The 16,568-nt window shown below is 37.7% G+C and overlaps 1 protein-coding gene and 1 long non-coding RNA gene across 12 annotated transcripts in view; one reads left to right on the top strand and one right to left on the bottom strand.

The window, feature by feature from the left end:
• LOC145734448 (protein pangolin, isoforms A/H/I/S-like) overlaps positions 1-16,568 on the bottom strand; it is a 78,881-nt gene that overhangs the window by 15,699 nt on the left and 46,614 nt on the right. The window lies entirely within an intron of this gene.
• LOC145734517 (uncharacterized) lies at positions 1,521-2,662 on the top strand. Its single transcript, XR_014179430.1, has 2 exons — positions 1,521-1,816; positions 1,870-2,662. It is a non-coding gene; the product is annotated as an uncharacterized LOC145734517 (long non-coding RNA).

Genomic DNA, 16,568 nt, shown 5'->3' with positions numbered 1-16,568 from the left:
GCTCTGACCCGATTTGAAACCATCAATTGTGTCCAGAAAAAATGTGTGATAGTACAGTGAAAATCTATCAAAATTAGGATAGGAAGTCCCTAAATACTACAGAAAACCGTCCAAACTAGATTTGGCAGAAAGGCAGCACAGACAACTTGACATCGTTCATATTGCTACCAAATTGACAGTCAACCTAAATTAATTGAGACTTGTGACGTCACACCAATTTCGTTTGAATTTCAGTCTACATGCACCCCCCTGTCCTTCATCTAGAAGGAAAAGGTTTTCCCCCAGGCCTTTGCCCATCTCTGACTCCTTTGATATTGAAATATACGTTTCTCCTTTACCTTATTCCCCCCCATCCCTCCTCATATAATTGAGATCGGTAATACAGTTTTCGTATGTTTGCTTTTTTGTTGTACGTGCCACGTAATTTCGATAATAACTAAAACCCTACCGCATTGATGAAAGCTTCCCCTCCCCTTTTGAAAGGGCGGTTGCCACGTTACCGGTCCCCCCCGCCATCAGGTCGTTTTGCATTTTAAGCGTTAACGTTTAAGGTACGAAATAAGAAATCGGATTTTTGGGTTATGCCCTTTTACTTTGAAGGGTTTCGATGGGAATTTTATTTTGAAACCGGAAAATATTACCTTTTAATAGGGCCAGGAATACGAGCTGGTATTTTCGTCTAATCTAAATGGAAATGTTGGAAAAACTTGAGGGAGAAATTTTCAATAAGTGCTAGTTGTAACTGTTAAAAAAAAGACTTATTTTAAAACGCTGTTTAAGTCCTTTTCTCAACTTAACAAAAATTCAAGAGGACTCTCATTCAGAAATTACGCCACCTGGAATTCGTCGTCCATGTTTTGGCGTTAACGAACAAGACGCAAACGACAGAGACGAGAAGCTCATTTGAAATGTAAATGTTCCAAGGGGCTTGGAACGCGAAAGGCGTTCAGATGAGCTCCCAAATTAGGTAACTCGGCTCCGAGATTTAAATTGGGCCCTTTTAAAACCTCCGCCAGTCCTGGAAGAATGGAAATCGACCTTAAGGAGCGCCCTTCCTGCATATTCATTTTTTTCCAGCTGCACTTAATCGAAAGGGTGTTTTAATTACAGTTTCGCGAAAAACTACGATCAATGAAATCACAACGAGAGATCAGATAGAGAGTTTAGACACATGCCACTTGTCCACAATACAAAGTACCCTCGATTAAAATCGCAGATAAGATCGCCTAAATGGCATTATTACGGAGAAAGTGCATGGGCGCGCACAAAGGACCGAAACCCCCTTTTTTAAAAGGGACACAGGACATTGTCGGAGGGCGTATTATGACCTTATGTCAACAAGGGAGACGTTTGCATTCACGATTTTTTTCTAATAACAAAGATTGAAAATTCGACCCTAACAACGTTAAACAACAGAAGAGAAAACATTCATATCTTCTAAATGACAGTTAAAACAAAACTAAATCAAGATAACGTCATAAATTTAAACAACATAAAAGATAAATAATTGCTAATAAACTGGTTGTGTATAATAATATCAGCAGTACTGTCATTCATAGATGTCCTCCAGCCGCCATTTTGACTAGCCACACCGAACGTAGTCTGTCGACTGTCAATCGTCGTCTTGCTTTTAAAATTCAAAAATGTCCACGCCAACCTTCCTAACCTAACTTAATTTAGTATTTTAATTTTTCCGGGGTCATGTAACCCAATAATACAATAATTTATTAAAGTACATCAGGCCGTAGCAGTGCTGAGCTACCCAAAGTAGCAAATTATACAGTCAATTTTCAAACACATTCTTCAGGAAGTAGAGGTTAGTTTTGGTCCCAAAAATTTGGGAAACACTTTTTGAATTGCACTTGTTAGGTCACTGTGTAGGCCTGAGCAAGGAGAAGCGACTGACTGGAAAATATACAGGATGTCCCATAGCCCGTGGGTAGTTTGTAACTGATCAAAAATCTAGTAGGTGCAAGTAAGTTCGAAAATGGCATAAACCAAACTAATAACTTAATCTAATTTGCTGTTACAATTAAAATACACAGCTAGGCGATTTTGGCTCTTATTGACATGAAGGTTACAGGTTGTAAGACAAATATTTTAGTCCAGATTTTCGTTGCACGATCAATTATGTATAGAGGGTGACACAAAAAGGCGACAAGGTCCCTTGTCCCTCCACTTTGCCAGAATGTGAAAACCGGAGGGCCTCTCGGGCCTAAATGGATTAGAGCCAAAAAGGAGCCGGAGCAATCGGGATAATGGCCCGTGCACTTATCCAGGATTTCGCCAGGACAGAGAGAGAGGAAATAGTTGCGTGTTTGTGCGGTCAGCTTCTCTCCCCTCCATGTTTACTTTCTCCAATCGAGCGAGAAGGTTGTGTCTGACCTTTTTCCTCCAAAAATCACCATTGTCCGGAAATTTTTTAAACCAAATCAAACACGTAATCGTGATAAACCTGCTAATTACACTGAGGGTGATAAAATTATATTTTGTGACAATATAAACTCGTAAAACCAAGTGGCGTTTTCATTAAAACGTAATTTATTAAATATTAATGTTGGCCAGATTTGGCGCCCTCATGTTAATCACTTTATTTCTATTTAAACAGAATTGCGTGTATGTGTACAAAGCTTTAATGAATTTATTTTATGTCGACCACATTTTACAGGAGTATTATTTCTACACCTTTCAATGACGTCAGAAAAAACAAGCCACTTTTAGGGAACACCCAGTATACCATAACACAGAAGGAAAACTGATGACACGCCAGTACTTGTATAAAAAAAAACAACCGACGGGCGCCCATATTCACAATAAAACCACACGAATGGGCATTGTATGGTAATTCGGACTACGGCCTCGAATCGCAAAATCCCAGATTTATTCTCGGATTTTTCGGACCACGCTGTGTAGTAGTAGTAAATCGTTTTTCAGGCCCTGTATACAAGAGGACCGGATTACGATTTTTCAAATTAAAAAAAAAATGGACGGAAAACGTCAACGTCTCCCGCAAATATTTGCGATTCATTATCGTTCTTTTTCATCCCCCCCTTTTGGCATTCATCATCCCCTCGAATTTAAATTAAAACTGAACTGGTGACTCATTTGCGCTTAATTGTACAGGGAGGGACCAAAAAAAATGGCTTTAAAACCCAACCAATTTGATATACGGGGCCGATCAGGAGATTATCCAGAGAAAATATGGTGATTTAGAGGAGCCAAGCCGGCCCATTATCCAAATCTACTGCAACGGAAAGAGTGGTCCGGAACGTCGGGGGTGGATAACGGCGAGGGCGGCGAGATCAAAGGAAACCGCCCCCCAAATCAGATCGGGGGAGGTGGGCGCCATTACAACATCTCAATGCTCATTTAGGCATTCTTGCCGGGCGTGTTATGTCAGCGAGGGTTGCAAAGAACAACATTAATATTTATACTCAAAGAGGGTTGATATTTTGTTTCAGTCCACTCTGTATAAAAACAAACTACGTTTTCTCAATCAAAGTGAAACTTGGTCACGTGACTAAAACAGAACTTGTCACAAATTAAGCGGGGTTGCTTGTAACTTCGAAAAATAACAACAACAAATTGCACAAAACCTGATTGTTATTGTATCCAAGACTAAAAATTGCACTCTTTCAAATGAGGCACCCTGTATATTTGTTCGTCACTTGAATCTGCCTGTCAGGGCCCACACAATGGCCTACTATGTGCTGTACGAAAAGTGTACATTTTCTGAGATATTCAGGGTTAAAGTTGTACAAAGAGTGTACCATACAGTAAGTTAAGTATAACCAGAACAAACTTAACATGTAACAAAAACCGCTGGCGCTGATATGCAAAAAATGTCACTAAAGACTAAAATCGGTGAAATAACGGAAATTAACGTTTCCAAAACACGTCAACGAAAAATTGTCCGGAACAACAATAATTTTAGGATGTCATCTGACTTTAGTTAGCAAAACACAGAGTATAACGCACTAAATCATAAACTACCTTCATCTACCGTTTTCAAGATCCCCTTATCCTGGACATACTGTATATTCGAAAAAACGTCACTGAAGACCAAATTCGCTTGACAGAAATCGGTCGATTACCGGAATTACCGTAACGTTTGCAAAGCACGTCAACCGAAAACCGCCCTAAGCAACAAAAATTTATGACGTGCCATCTTATTTTAGTTTGATTTTTCCGTTATAAATGCTCTCAAGATTTACGGATAAGTAGACTCCGGATTCCTAGAAATTTTGCTTTTTGTAAATAATAAAGGAACCAACCTTTGACATCTGAAAAAGTAAAAAAAATTGTATCTCTGAAGTTTTTTTACAGATTTTTATACTTTTTAATCCGTACTGATAAGATTTTCACTAATTTGAGCCACTCGGTACCAAAAAAGTGTTCAGATACACAGTGACTCGAGGTATGTAGTGAAATTATGTTGTCTTTTGATAAATAAACTCATGTTTTAGTACGAATCGGTTTTCGTAGAGTGAAAAGCGCGGTTGTAGAGTGGGGAGGGGGGAGAGCAAATAAAAGACAGGTAAACAGGCGTCGCGGCGCTGCTGGAGGCGGCGTCGCTCAAAGGCTTTTATAAATAACATAATGTAATTCACTACGGCGGCAGAGACGCATCTGTGGAAATTTTATTAGTTGCGAAAGAAGCGGGGCCTTTCGCCTGCCTTGGCCCGTTTGCTCGATTTTCCTTTGTGAAGGAAATTTCGAAGGATAACACGAAAAGAACATTTTCACAATCGATCAGCGCGTTGCAACATTTTTGTCAGTACAGGGAAAATGCGTTCTAATTAGCACTGCTTTTGTCCGGACTTTTTTGTTCTTGTAACTGAAAATGAGCGAGAAAACGTACACGCTCCAACTAGTCCCCGGTTATCATTTAGTGCTTTTGTGGCCTTTTTTTAATTAGCAAGAAACATCTGCGGACTGAAAAATAACAAAAAGTGTCAGTTCCTATTATTATGTACCGTCGTGACATTTTATACGCAATTAAACCGAATAGGCAATCAAAAAGACTGTTTTTGGTCACTTTAGTCCAGCAACACGTACCAAAGCAATTAGCAGCCAATTACAGCAACAGTAGCGATTTTCTCGTCGTCTTTGCGAAAATTTCATAATCTGTAATCGGCCATCACGTAAAGCGGCTCTAATTATAGTATATGGAAAACTATTCGAACCTTTTCAATTACCCGCTAGATTTTAATCGTTTCCAGCCCGTTACACGTCTGAAAGTCTTAATTACGCCCGCTTCCTTTTCTGTTTACCACACTCCCGGCTCGGAAATTTTCCTTGTCATTTTTTCCCAGACGACTAATTGTGCGACTCAGATCGAGGTATTTAACGCCGTATCGGGACGCAATTCGCCAAGTGACAAGTTTTTGGGGAGGAAAGGACGGTAGAATTGATGAAATTCCTGTCCCGCCCGAATAGTTACCGACTTTCCGGAATTCAAATACGCCCGATATTACACTAAGCCGGGAATTTCAGGATTGTTGGTTGGCCTCCGAGGCAGGAATTTACGAGCGTACAACAACCGTTTTCAAACTTTTACAAGTCCAGGACGAATAATTTCTTATCGCAAAATTGTGCAAACTATACATCATTTACGTATGTAATTTAGAAAGCGTCAGTTGAATTTTAGAAACCATGAGATGGATTTTAGAAATATCACTTGTATTTCAGAAAAGGTATTTTCAATTTTTAGAATATTAACTTTGATTTTAGAAAATGCATATTGTATTTTAGAATGGTTTCTTGTATTTCACAAAAGATCAGTTAGATTTTTGACACGGTGATTTGTAAGTTGGAAAATTAAAGTTGTATATCAGAAATCTTCCTACTAACATTTGTAGTGAAAGGTAATTTTGTGCTGTCAATGCTGTCATTATTTCAAAGTTATTAAGCAAATGAAAATTGTAAAATCACCTGTGCTAAGAAATACAATTGTCTAGTAATATTTTGTCGCCACCATTTCGTTTACATTAGAAAGAGATGCGGCTAGCCGGCTGGGGTATTAAAAATACCATGTGTAAATGGTGTAGAAAATGTCAATGAAATTCGGAAAAAACCGTCACTAACCTTAAATTTGTACGATTGAAATGTCATGTGACTGAGACATTGGCGTTGAGTGTCACGTGACTGTATAGAGACGAGCAGGCATTCTTTGATTATTTTGAAAGGTTGTGTCGACAAGAAATTCTTCTTCTTCAGTCGAATTTGGCTTGAAACTAATTAACGACTCAACAGGATTTGCCGTTATTAGGGCAATTGATCGTACGCAAAAATGACCCTTATTAACACGAATTTTTGCATTACAAATTGCTGGTATAGAACATCCTGTATATTTACTACTGTTTTACCCATGAAGTTACTGACAGGCATAGAAAGAGCAAGACATAGTAAAGACTTCCAGAGGTGGTATAGGTATAAGCAAAAGAAAACCAAGAAAGCTATTTTTTGTGCTGCTATTACAATTATTAGTTATTAGGTAGATACTAAAAATAAATCAAAATACTAAAAACATCCTGTATTACCACGATTATCTTTCTACTCTATACATTGTGTCCCAGATCACATGGAAAATTGCAGGGACGTAAATTAGGTTAGGTTAGATACTTTTATAGCAAATAGACTCTATTGGGATCTTCCACCGTAAATATGTCGAACACTGTTGAGGTTAGGTAGCGGATATAAAATATGAAAAATACTTAAAATTGTATGCGGAATTCAATTCAATTCAATGTCCATGTGGGATGATGTTGACTTGTAGAAGGTATACAACATATACTTGACTTATGTCAGTTTCCCCAACATTGGCTAAGTTGAGTTTAAAGACAGCTAAGATAAGTCATGTTTACACTATATTATTTTGCACCTGATCTGTCATATTCAAACCTCCACTTAGTTTAAGTTTTACTTAAAATCTACTAGCAAGTGTTGTAAAAACAAGCATTATTTAAACAAATTCCTTTCTTTTGAAAACCGCTAGAGCTAACCAAAACAATTAAAAAACTTTGCCTTAAGGCCAACGTAAACTTAACGCACAGTCACGTGCCATTTCTTTGATATTAACCGTCTCGAAATCGACAAATTACTGAATCGTTTGCTTAGGGTTGCGCCTCTAATCCACGTTTCGACACGTACGAAACTGATTGGGGCAATAAATTCAAATTCACCCTCTCACCCAACTCCCTCGACGGAACTTAAAAACATCAACACAAAGATAAGCGTAAAGTTTCGGAGCAACTTAGTTGCCGGCACTATGTCAAATTTACCAAACTTTGAAAACTTGTTAAAGTTCGTTCTTCAAACAAGACTCTTGAAGAGTGCTGTGTTGTACAGCTTAAAACATTATTATTACATTACTGATAAGAGTTAAATGTAAACAAACACCAACGTTTCCTGTTTGGTGTTTAGCCAACAGAAATTCTGATAAAAACTTTTTTGGTATTTCTTCAATGAGCAGACAATTGAAACTTTGTTTTTCCAGTCTGCCGCCTATTTCACGCCGCAGCAATTATCGAAATTTCAGTAACTCTGAAGAGGTAAGACTGTAGGTAAACTCTTTTCCGACCCAACGGGCAAGAACTGATGGGATGAAGTCATCCCAACCGGAAATTCTGCATGAGCAACATCTGGAATATTTTTAAACTCGTTTACTCCAACCCCCGCGGGTTGAGGAGACGGGAGGGTAATAAGTAAGCGAGTAATGTTAACCGCAAAAACAGCCCCGGATAAAGAAACCAAGCAACGAAATCTGGGGGGGGCCCTATCGGATTATAGGCGGCCGAAGCCGCACCAAGTCCCCCAAGTAAGAAGACATTTCTTCCCCCAGATAAGTATCCCTTAAAGACTTTCAATCGTCTTGTGGATTAAATACGGTGGATTAGTGTCGTCAGCGACTTTTTTCAAGGTGTTTATCACCCAGATTTAAGTCAAGAACAACCAACATCAATTGCTTGCTTAATTTACCAATTGTACCACTCTGTAACTGTTAACATAACTCAGCTTTGTCTTCTTTGAACCACCCTATATAATGTATAGGTATAAGAAAAACATTACATAGGCTGATTGAGCCAGTTAGTTGTTAAAGTGTGGTTTCAAATTGATCCTAACCTGGGCTATATTGTGTACAAAAATAAAGCTTTTGACAGAAAAACGTTTGAAATAGAAACTGTGGAAACTTCACGTGGTTAAAGCCGTGTAACTTCCAAACAAAATCTATAACATTCAATTCATTGAGCTTTTGGTGGGGAATTTCGATGAGCAGAAATTCCATTAACGCTTCAAAAACTAAAAAGAAAATTGGGGGGGGCCCCTATCGCATCGGTCCCAATTTTGCGCTCATCAACGAAACGTATCTTCCGGCCGAGACGAGTTTTTAATCATGGGGGGGCGCCCCCCTTTTTAGGCAAACGTCGCAATTTCCCATCTCATCTCCTGCGCCAATTGCGCAAATTGATTCCGCCTGGCGTGAGCCCCCTATAAAAGGGGTGCGTCCTAATAGACGGGGTGGTAACCTTACAATGTAACGATTTATACCCGCCGTGTGTACTTATGAATTATTATATCATAACAATCGGACAAGGGATGGTTTACCACTCGAGGATTCGTTTTTTTTTTCTGTCGGTGGGATAATCGGAGTCAGATGTTTAAGAGGGTTGATTTAGTGGTATTTTTTGTGGGTCAGAGGGGTAATTGATGTTAATTTCATTAAAACGGATTTTTACTCACTTTTTCATGTATTCTCAGTTTATTTTTTAAAATGTCCACTCTGTATATTATTGTACAAAAAATGCAGAAAGCCCTGAAATATTCTGTAATGGTGTCTCATTTAAAATAAGCTTTTAGTTGGATGAGGCATTATTAAAACTTTCCTACTTGTAATCTTTCATCGTGGAACAGGAACACCCTGTATAACACGTTTCCAACTGCAGAGAAAAAATCAAACTGGTCACAATTCAAAAATTAAGTTTTACCGTCACGTGACTGTTAGAGTTAGTTTGTCGGTATGACAACGGTCACGTGACCGTAAGACAAATTGAAAGCATCTGTAGAGAATACATTTGAAACTGAACTTAAGTTACCAGAACAGTCACGTGACTACTCAAAAGACCAAATTCAAGCGTAAAATCAATCGCGCTATTATAACACAGAAACACTAATTGGTCAAAGAGGGAGAGACAGAAAAACCGAAAGAAATGTTAAAAAGTTAAGTGAAATAGAGAAAATCAAACTGCACTTTGAATGTACCGTTTGTCTATACATTTGTCACATTCAAAACATTTGCATTCTTTCTCCAAAGATTATGTTATTATTTTGCAATTTTAGGATTTTCAGCCTTTTGAGATATTTTTCCTGCTTGCAAGGTTAAGTGTACAGGGTGATTGATTCAATTTTGACCACCCCCTTAACTTCAATAATTTTGATTTCAGCAAAAAACGTTAAATACAAAACTAGTAGATATTTAGGTCTACTTTATTCTTAGATAAACAGTTATTATACAGGGTGTCCCAAATTTGAGTAACAAACCAAACTTATGTTTTTTTAAATACAATGACCAACTTTTTATCCGATATTTGAATTCTACGTCAAATTCTAGGCCTAATTGATGTAAAATCTTTGTATAGATATTGAACTGTTTCCGCAGCAGCGTCCTTGATTGATTGAATTTTGACCACCCCCTTAACTTTTTTATTTTTGATTTTAGTTAAAAAACTAGTTGTAACAACTTAATTGTATATATTTAAGTCTACTTTACTCTTAGATAAACAATTATTATACAAGGTGTCCCAAATTTGAGTAACCAAATTAACCCTTAATCACATAGTCGAGGCAATATTGTTAATATACAATAAGTATAACAGATCTTGCTGCGGAAAAAGTTGAATATTGATACAGACATTTTACATCAATTAGGTCTAGAATTTGACGTAGAATTCAAATATCGGATAAAAAGTTAGTCATTGTATTTAAAAAAACATAAGTTTGGTTCGTTACTCAGATTTGGGACACCCTGTATAATAACTGTTTAGCTAAGAATAAAGTAGACCTAAATAATTACTAGTTTTGTATTCAACGTTTTTTGCTAAAATCAAAATTAGGGAAGTTAAGGGGGTGGACAAAATTCAATCAATCACCCTGTACAAAAGAAACAATCTCAGCACAATGGGTAGTTAGTTTGTGATTGGTCAAGAAAACCAGCTTTCAGCTATTTTCTGACCAATCACAAAGTACGAACCCTGACAAAGATTACAGAGTTTATTTTATTGATTTGACGTTAATTATCTTGTCCCTGTGGTGTGAATAACTTGTATCATTAACGAACGTGTGTCAGGACTTAACCCTTTAAAAAGTATCTCAATTATATGTTCTGATTTTGACAGTTTTCGTTTGACAACTGGGGTGGAGAGGGGACGTTCGACAATTGTATAACAGCCAGATGGCACACACAGATAATACAGTATTAATATCCCAGTATTTAATCAGAAGGAGAGGGTGGGGGGTAGGGGACACGAGCAGGTCGTTGTCATCTGCGCGCTGTTTATCTTATCTGCTGGCATCGCGAAAAGGGACACCCCCTACGTTCCCACAGCCCCGGGGACAATAGACCAACTCGATGTTTAAAAAGCGTAATTAGGGATAATCCCCGTGCACAAAGGGCTTGACATATGCGACACACTGCTTAGGGCCCGTTTTTATTACACAGCAGTTACGTCACAAAACTGCAAAATGACTGAAAATCCGCGGCGGGCACAATAAAACAACAACTCGACTTGGACTTATTTGTGCCCCTGTTTTCCACCGTACACGCCTCGTCTAAGTACCATAGATCATAATATACATTGGCAACAATACCGCCCACCGCGTAGGTCGGACACATATCATTGCTGATAGGTTACATACGCGAGGTACTCGGACTGTCATTGTTTATAATTGCGGTACGGCCGTTTCGTGTTGGAACGGTGCCACCTCGCCTTTGGCACCAGTCCTTATAAAGGGCAACCGGGAATATTTCAATTTTATTACGTCACTAATCATCCGAATCAATGTCAGTACTAACGCCATCTGTGAGCAGTCGGAACCGGTGGAATCAGGTCCCAAGAGAGTGATGACATATTGAAATTCACTGTCTTAGATTTGACTGACTATCTTTGTTTTCACAGACACAAGTCAAACCTTCGCACTCAAGAACATTTTCCATGGTTATTTTTCTACCATCCTTGTCTCTTTGCTTGGACATTCATTTTAATGTCAATATTTTTCACTTGCTGTCCACAATAAACTGTACTTTTTTACTAAATTCCACTTGTCATTGCGTATCATATTTTCAATAAAACTGCTAAATCCTACTTCTTCCTTTGCAAATATTACATTTTCCTTCTGTAAATTTCAGTTTCCTGCACACGAAATTTTAAAATTTATCAGTTACCATAGATTTGTTTACACGGTTATGTTTTGTTTTCTACAATCTCAAAGGTATCTTGATGTAAATACACCTGCGTACAGCACCCTCTGTCGGACTGAGAGACAACCTAACTTATCTGTCTCTGTCAAGTATATTTTATATGTCATAATAGACATTGACATTACTATTTATCTAGGTCAATAAAATTTTCTGTTTTGTTGTGTTTGTGCCAGACCACCGCCTTCTTTACAAGAAAGCCTAGAATGTGACTTTTAATGGCGGCGTTATCGCATTTTTTTTTTGTACACAAACCTATGGAGATGCAGTAGAAAATATGTTTTTTTTAATTTTTTCGTGTAGTTGATTAGAAGTTGTGAGTGAAAAATTAAAGAACGCTTCATTCTTGATCCAAATATGTATAGATATGGCTTTTTATATCCAATAAAGTCCAGCCAAAGCAAGTTTGGTTAGAACCCTTTGTCTCGGAAAGTACAACAAACTAATGTAAAAACTGCTCAATCAAAGAAAATTTGGAAATCCTTGAATCTAGGTAAGCAAAACTGGTAAATGGGTTTTATATTATTACCAAGACCTTTCTTTTAAAATGTAAATGTGCCAATGGAACTTCTAAAAGCTGTCCTGTTTCTTCAGAGTAAACCTTTGTTGCTCTCAAAATGCAGGCGGCCTCAAAATGTAACTCACATACCTATGTAATGTGAGGCAATAAGTTTACTGAATGAGAAAGCATATTGTACTTACCACTGAGTATTGTGTTGGAGTAAAATCATTCCAGTTCAAAGCTTTCAACCACTGTTGGGTTCGAGCAGGGTCTTTTGGAAAGTAAAAAGCTGACACTTTTGGGCCTTTCACCAAATTGCTTTTAGAAATTTGGCAAACAACCAGTGGACGGCATATTGTAGAGGCAATAGAATTTAAGTTAAAAAAACCAACCACAAATTATAGAACAATGAAGGAACAATAACAATAGTGATAACACAATAAAATGAACACAAACTACACTTTCACTAGAACAATAAACATATAAACAACAATTACTTTGGCAAGTAATCCCAAGTCTTGACTTTAAACCTTAAAAATTAATTTAATCATCCAAAAACTCAATTTCCACAATACAAACAAATGCAAACTGTCAATCCCATATTTCGGCCATATTGGAATTTTTGGCATGCACCTTCTTGGCTTTCTTGTACAGAGGGCGGTGGCCAGACTAGAACTAGAGATTAGAGTGTATTTTTGACGTAGGTCAACAAGACATAGCACACTCGAATAACAACAACCTTCTGTCTTCCTTAACCTAACTTGTACAATAAATTCAATTGATATGTCTCTTTGACAGATGACATAATATTTATGTGGTATGTTCCGTAAAATTGTGTATTTCAACAATCTTGTGGTTGGTCAAAAAAGCAGCTTTTTTGATCAATCGCAAACTATTTTACACAATTACTGCACACTTTGGTGGTGATCATTAGTTGATATTCTGGAAAATAACGAAATTTAACCAGCAACAGTATCCTAATTATTCTTAACATTAAAGTTGCGGGTTGTGGGTGTTTTGTATCGTTGGTGAAGTCGTTAGCGCCATCACGGCCATTTTTCCCTAGAGTACTAATGATGCGGTCGGGTGAGACTGACGTCTCGGTTGCGTTCCGTAATTAGCGCGACTCGCGCTCACACCGCGGACTCTTTGTCATTCGCACCGGTTCGCTTTGTTGTCGCAAAATTAATTAGATAAAAAAGGTCCGACAAAGGGCTCGCGCCACGTAACCGGCCCTTTCTCCCTCCTCTCGAACCTTCTAATTAGGATTTTTCCGCCCAAAAAAAAAAACTAGCCCAGCCCGGAAAAGTCGACTAGTGACGAGAAATTAAACACAGACTGAAGGACCGCCCGAGGGCACCGTTTGAATTTCAAAGCTTTGCTGGCAGTGACAGCTCGAGTTCCTATGTGTATGCAAGGTAATATCCAGCCGACTGCGCCCCTGATACATCTCTAGCTTCAGTTAAGGCGGATTCACGTTCGTACTTACAAAGTCATTGTCGTAAAAAGTCGCACACGTAAAAAGTTAAATTGCATGTAGTTATATGAGGCAGTTTTCAGTAGTGCGTGGAACGGCGCAACATAGAAGTTCGTAATACGGCGTACTTCTACGTGACGTAAAAGTATGTACGATTTCAACTTTTGATGTAGAAATCGGTACGTTTTTACTCTTGATTGAAGTTGACAATCGACTGACAAGTGGTAATGAATAAAAATTTAGCGGCGTCGGCCGGAAATCTGTCGCAATTAAACCTAAATTGTTTTATTGTTTTTTGAAATGAATGTTATGTTTATATGTATAGTGAAGGGCAGTGTTCATTGTTTAAAAAAATTTTACTTGGCACATTTCATGACTTGTGCGACAGACGTTCCGCGTACCAAGAGAAACTCCATTTGTTGCTTTAATAATTTCTACGCATATCTATGTTATAGTGTTATACGACTTTTTACAACAGAGAAGTCTCAAGTGTGAACGTGAATCCGCCTTTAAACTTTAATCAACGCAAAACGCAACATAAATCCATCAAACCTCAACAATAACTAAAGGTTAAATTTATTCCTCGTAATATCTGTGTACGTTTCTGTACGACGTTTATAGTGACATAAAGCTGGTTTATTGTATCGACCGTTCAGCGAAAAAACGCCACTCTGCAAGAACCCAGGGCTCTTTATCAGCGCGACAGCATTTATCTTTTGTTTAGCCTATTATTCTGCAACAAGAAATCACCAACCCATAACGTGCTCTCTGAAAGATTGGGTTTGGTTTTCTGCTGATTTTCCACGTCCGGTTTTTTTTTTGGTGTTATCGATAATCACTGCGGTAATACGATCCGGCCACTTGATCGATTGTCTTGGCGTTACGATTCATTTTAAACTTTAAATTAGATTTTACCAGTTGATGGATCATAGAAATATCTTCTAACCACCCCATATACGTAAAATGGCCTCCATTAACACAGTAGTTGTCCCTAAACCACCCGGTATAGTAACAGTCACGTAATATCCTGAAAATTGCAACGCTAGCCAAAGTATAAAACTATATTAAAGGTCGTGTCAACTGTCAAATCCCTCCTAGATTGACGTCTACAACTGTCAGAAGCCTCTAAGAATCATTAAGAACAGCCAGAGGCCTCTACGAGCTTTGCAAACTTTCAGTAATTTTGAAAAATAGGTAAAAGCCTCTAAGAGTCGTTTAAAACTGCAAAAGGTCCCTAACAGCTTCCTGAACGTTCTAGAAAATTTGCTAGAAGCCTCTAAGAATTGTTTGGAACTGAACTAGTACTTTCTACAACCAAACAGTGTTGCCATCGGTTTTCTAGGGTAGAAGTTTTTTTCTGACAATTGTGCCTATTTAAATAAAAGTTTTGCGTACTAGTTCAATGAATTATTGGGGGTGAGCGTATTTAAATAAACCTTCTGATTTCTTGACAAGACTGATTGAAATAATTGAACTTCTTATCTGCGTGAACATCGACCAAGTCAACACGCTACTACCATTATTACATAAACGTACACAAATCGTGCGTTGGTATAAAGGTGAAAACTGCCAGTTTACCAATAAAGCAGCAAACCCACTCGTCCCCCCGATAACATTATTGAATTAATAAAAATAAAATAAAGATTACGAAGCCCAGATTATCTCCCTCATATACGTTTGTGTGTCAATAAATCATCAATCAATCACAACAAAAAGTGACAAGCTGTATTGATAAGCAAATATTACGCGGGAAAGAAAAAATTTATGAGAGCGTATGCCTTCAACGACTTATCTCTCATTCTGGGATTGATTAGTTCGGATTAAATCCGTTTATTGTGTATACCTGGAAAACGCTTCCAGGAAAATTGTGTCCGTCAAACGGAATTCGTTTAATGCAACTCTGTGATTATTCCCGTGTGGCTGGGTCGATGATAATTCCCGCATTACTTATTTACCCCCGCTAATCTGCATTCTTAAAAGCATCGGTATAGCCCAGTCCCATTAACTCAGGGGGTCTTTTACAAGGTTTTTAGTTGTTTCAGGTCAAAACAATGACGATAAACGCTGAGATAAGGGATTGATGGGGCGACAGCTTTTTCTTGTTAGGCTAGACTAATTTTTGGGTTCGATACCTGGTTAAGGAAGTTGTTTCAGAAACGAGGAAGTTTAAAGAAGGAAACGTCTGAAAGGTATTTATGTATTAGATAATCGTTTACCGGTGCAGAATTTGCGTAATCACTGCCCTCTGTTGGTAGTTTGTGATTGGTAAAAAAAAGCAGTTTTCCAGCTTCCTAAAATATTTACAAAGCTCTTAGAGGTCTCTGGCAATTTAAAACGATCCTTAGAGGCTTCTGGAAATTTTTGTAAGATTCTTAGAATTTTTAAAAAGCTGTCACTTTTTTTAAGATTTCTAGAAAGTTTACAAAACTCGTAGAGGCCTCTGACAGTTCTAAATGATTCTGAAAGTTCTAAACGGCTCTTGGAGGCTTCTGGCAATTTCTACAAGATTTCTAGAATTTTTACGAAGTTGTTTCAAGCCTCTGGCAGTTCTAAAGGACTTTTAGAGGCTTCTCGTACTTTTTATAAAATTTCTAGAATGATTACAAAGCTCGTAGAGGCTTCTGACAGTTCTAAGTGCCTCTTGGAGGCTTCTGGCAAATTTTACAAGATTCCTAGAATGTTTACAGAGTTATCTCAAGTTTCTGGCAGTTCTAAGCGATTCTTAAAGTATAAATATGTCAATGCCTTAGTTTTGTCATTTCGAAAAGGTTTAACAACAGGATAAAGTTGGTAAAGTTGTTTCGATGACATTGTATTTCAGATTGAGTGTAACGTTACTTAACCTGCCATTACTTAAAGCTTCTGGCTTAATATTTACGACTCTATAAACCAGTAGGAAATCAGAAAAATTAACGTATTAGATTGTTGTTAAATTATTAAGTTAGAAAAATTTTGAAAACAGTTGGATGGTTGCACACTTTAATTAACTGGCCAATCCAAAAAGAGTGTTAATCCTCAATGACATCACGCAAACAATATTTCAATATATTCAGACTTAATATAACATGGGGATGCTATCTCTTTTATCTGTTTAGCGTTTCTTATCAGAGATTATA

This window comes from Ips typographus, linkage group LG10 (assembly GCF_016097725.1).
Source record: "Ips typographus isolate SLU linkage group LG10, UJ_Ityp_2.0, whole genome shotgun sequence".
Lineage (NCBI taxonomy): Eukaryota > Metazoa > Arthropoda > Insecta > Coleoptera > Curculionidae > Ips > Ips typographus.
Note: the sequence above shows the minus strand (reverse complement) of the source record. Positions and strands in the feature narration are given on the sequence as shown.